Source organism: Myotis lucifugus, unplaced genomic scaffold, assembly GCF_000147115.1.
Source record: "Myotis lucifugus unplaced genomic scaffold, Myoluc2.0 scaffold_83, whole genome shotgun sequence".
NCBI classification, from domain to species: Eukaryota; Metazoa; Chordata; class Mammalia; order Chiroptera; family Vespertilionidae; genus Myotis; species Myotis lucifugus.
This window is the reverse complement of record NW_005871131.1, coordinates 738,509-743,102: the sequence shown is the minus strand read 5'-3', so window position 1 is coordinate 743,102 and position 4,594 is coordinate 738,509.

The window sequence follows — 4,594 nt, the reverse complement described above, 5'->3', positions numbered from 1 at the left end:
GGTGCCGGCCGGCCCCGCCCCGCCCCCGGGCAGGCCCGCCCCGCGCAGGCCCGCTTCCGCCCGCCGGAGCGAGGGGTCCCGCGCCCCCCCTCTGCGCGGATCACTCGGTCTAGGCCTCTCGGTCCTCCGGGCACGCCTCGCCCCCGGCCCCCAGCAGTGCGTGCAGCAGCCCTTAGCAGGAACCCCTTTACAGCGGACGCGGAGGCCCAAGGACGGGGGTCGCTGCCCAGCCCCAGCCCCACGCGCCCAGGCCGGGAGGCGCCGGCTGGGGTTCCCCAGATCCCGGCGCCCACGCCTGGGACTCCCCACCGGCCAGCTGGCCCGCCTCGCCGGGCCTCTCTCTTTCTCTTCCTGTTGGCTGGAGTGTGGACGAGGCCGGGCTCGGTGCCCGCCGCCAAGCCGGCTGTCTGAGCCCTGCCCCTAGACGAGCTGGGACGACTCCCGGGCGGGAGGTTCTAGCTGGTCCGCCGCCGCGGGTCAGGCGACTCTGAGAGCAGCCCCTACCGGATCCCCCGCTCTCCCGCTCTCCTGTCCAGGCTTTCCAGAGCTCTCCGTCGCCCCTAGCAGGCGCTAAGCTTCCTTCCCAGACTTGGAACTTGGATGTCGGGCATAACTCATTCATTCATTCATTCATTCACTCATTGAGTATCCCCTGGACTGAAGTCTGGGGACGAAGTGCGGCCCAGGGCGTCTATTCCTCTGCCCCCAGAGCTCAGAAAGTCAAGACTTGGCTCTATTCTATACTCCGAAGAAATGTCACTTTCCAGAGGCAAAGAAGAGGGTTCCAGGTCCCAGGCCTCCTGGGGGACCACCTAGAGGGGATGAGGAGAGTCCAGACAGCTTTTTAGTTGAAGCCTAAGCCTTAGGCCATAAGGGATGCAAATGGGGGCAATCCTGAGGAGGCCTGAGCTGACGGAGGAGGCCATGGCTGAGACAGGCCATGGCTAGGACTTTGGTCTTCTCAAGGAGCAGATGGTGGCAGCTGTTACAAAGGAATGGGCTTCTGGGAGGAGGGTTGAAGCAGAGGGGCAGGACAAAAGAGGGGCTGGATGGGGGCAGAAGGGCTGTCACATTGTTTAGATGGGAGAACCTGGGTACCTGGTAAGAAAGGTAGGTTACAGGGCTGTGAGGATGAGGGGTGAGGATGTCCATTGTGACCCCCAGGGATGGAGAACCCTGGTAGAGATGTGGATCCTGAATTTCTGTTTTAAGTGTGTGTGTGTGTGTGTGTGTGTGTGTTGTGGGGACGGGGGTTAGAGAGTGGTGGGGAGCTAGTAGTGGTGTGGCCCTGGTGCCCTAGCAAGGAGGTATACCTGGGAAGGAGGACCTAGTCTGAAAATGGTGTGTTCAGATTCCCAGCCCTGATGCCTGTCCCCCACTCCATCGGGGTAAGCTCTTTTCACCAAGCTGGACCCTTCTAGCCACACTGGACTACCATTTGGGAAATAGGCCTTATACCTTACTTCTCACAACCAGGCCTTTGGACATGCTGTTCCCAGAGCTAGGATGCCATTTCCCACCTGTCTCCACCTGTCTGGGTTGTGTTCACTGACATGCCACTCCTCCCTAAGCCCAGCTGTGAATGCATGGAAGTTCACTGAGCTAAGGGACCTTGTTTTGTATGCATTCATCCTGGTCCCTCCCCACTCCCACCCCTATCCCATGGCTTCCCTGGGAAGAGTGAGCAAGATGAGCTTCAACTGACCTTTGCCCACCTGAGATCACATTTCCTTTCTGGCCCCTCCCTCCAGCCTCTCCCACAATATCCACAATAGGCTCACCCCTGGAGGGAGGGCTGGCCGGTGAGAGCTCCAGGTCCAGCCACCAGACCTTTGCTCCCCATACCCTAGGTTCACCTTGGAAAATGGAAAATGAGAATAATGGCTCTCAGTGATGGAGCTTCCCCCATGCCAGGCCTGTGCTGGATACTAAATGTGTGTGATCTGTTGAGTCCTCAAATCCCTTTAAGATGAGGGCCGCTATTAGTGCCACTTTTGGTGAAGGGCAAATGGACAATCACCAGAGACAGGTAAAGCCACTTGGCAAAGGGTATGTACACAGCTAGTAAATGGCAGAGGCAGGATCCAAACCAAGGTCTGCCTGGCTCCAAAGCCCATGTTTTACTTCAGGGTTTCTCAGTCTCCATTGCTGAACTTGGGGCTGGATAATCCTTTATTGTGGGCGCTGTCCTGTGCATGGTAGGATGTTTAGCAGCATCCCTTACCCCCACCCCCTTGATGCCAGTAGCACTTCCCTCCCTCAAGTTGTGATAAAAATGGCTCCCGATACTGCCAAGTGTTCCCTGGGGGCCAACATTCACTCCTTGTTGAGCACCACTGCTTTCGACAGGGGCTGGTACTGCAGGAGCAAGATTAAGCTAGGCTAGACAGCAGGAAGCACACTCTTGGCCCTCGGGATTATGCAGGCCACATTGTGGCCAGGGCAGAGGAGGGTGCAGGTGGGTTTTCCTCCAAAGCCAGATCCTGGGACTAGGGGCCCCAGGGAGAACACGCTTTTGTGGGGTCCAAGAAGTCCAGGCCAAGCCCCGATAGGGCCACTCTGTAGGCTAGACCTGCTCTTGTGTACCACATTGGGTGGATCAGTGCAGGGTCCAGATAAGCTTGCCTCTGTGCCCCCATAACCTGCCTGAATCAACCTTAGAGGGGCCTGTGGAGGCCTGGCAGTAAGCCGTGGCTGTGCACATGCTCATTATAGGATCCTGAGCAGGTGGGCGCACGTCTCTGATCCTAAATCCTCACTCGTGAAAGGGACTGATGACAGACCCATGCCGAGGGTTGAGTAAGGTTTAGGTGAGAGGTGTGCGGCGCCTCAGCCAGCGTGGTGAGGGCTCGGCTCACATTGGTCAGGGATACAGGTATGGTCACTTTGCTGAGTCACAGGCTGTCAGCCTGGGAAGAACCCTTGATAGCCTCTTGTGGCATGGTACATAAATCTGCAAGCAGGGCTGGGCTCATAGCAGCCACCCAAAAGTGGTACTTTCCCTTTCTCCTCCTCCAGGTTTGCAGCCAAAGGAATGGGCCCATCAGGGATAGCACTGGGCAGTGTCCAGACTCCTATCCCTAACACTCGCCCAGGCTATTCCTCTGCAGACTCCCTAGAGCAGCGGTTCTCAACCTGTGGGTCGCGACCCCTTTGGGGGTCGAACGACCCTTTCACAGGGGTCGCCTCAGACCATCGGAAAACACATATATAATTACATATTGTTTTTGTGATTAATCACTATGCTTTAATGATGTTCAATTTGTAACAATGCAAATACATCCTGCATATCAGATATTTACATGACGATGCATAACAGTAGCAAAATTACAGTTATGAAGTAGCAACGAAAATAATTTTATGGTTGGGGGTCACCACAACATGAGGAACTGTATTAAAGGGTTTTGGCATTAGGAAGGTTGAGAACCACTGCCCTAGAGGGTTTGTTCAGAGAAGGACCAACTGACCCCTGCAACCCCTACCCCACTCAGGGGCCATCATTTGGAGGTCCTAGACCCCTACATAGGAAGTCCAGGACTCAGCCAGCCAAGCACAGAAAAGGCCTAGACCTCCCTCTATCCCTGGAACCCACCCAGCTATGGGCAGGATGAGGTTCCCCACTTGATGCCTGTGAAGAATTGGCCCTTGTCCTGGCCTTTCCCCTCTCACTCCCTTTCTGTTTCTGCTTCTCGGTATCACCATCCCTGTCCCTGAAACTGGCTGCCAGGGCCACCCCATCACACCCAGAGGACTAGCCTGGCCAAGGGAGAAAGGGCTCATGTTTCTACAGTGAGAGGCCCAGGCCAGCAGGCAGGGATGGTGTTCCTGAGCAACTGGTGGGGATGGCAGAGCCTTGGAGGGTTCCACTGAGGATAGAGCAGGTGAGAAGGGCACTTGGGACATGGCTGTGGCCATGCCTCAGGTCCCAGGATGGTCATGAGCAGGGATTTCAGCCTCAGGGGCTGGGTAGGGGACAATAAGGGCCGTGGCCTTGGGGGCAGTGCCACATGGTAGGGAAGCGTCATTCCAGCTGTGCCCTGGACCTGTGATTTAACTGTGTCTCAGCTTCTCATCTGTGGAATGGAGATGATAACAGAATATTGGGCCCTAACCGGTTTGGCTCAGTGGATAGAGTGTCAGCCTGCAGACTGAAGGGTCCCAGGTTTGATTCTGGTCAAGGGCATGTACCTTGGTTGTGGGCACATACCCAGTGGGGAGTGTGCAGGAGGCAGCTGATCGATGTTTCTCTCTCATCGATGTTTCTAACTCTCTATCCCTCTCCCTTCCTCTCTGTAAAAATATCAATAAAATATATTTTAAAAATAACAAACAGAATATTGGCCTGATGGGTTGTTAAGAGGATGGAAGAGATCAAGCTCATGAAGCACTGGGCGCAAGGCTCCATCTATTTTGGTGTTAACCGCCAAAGAGTTGGTGAGGTCTGGCTTATAATAGTCCCCAAATTCTGTCCTCAGTACATCTGTGTTTGGGTGAAACTTGAGAAATACTTGGGGTACACAAGGGGAAGGTGGTTTCTGGGAGTGCAGGGCACAGGGCTTTCCTGGGGCTCTCACAGGGTGTGCAGCCCCTAGGC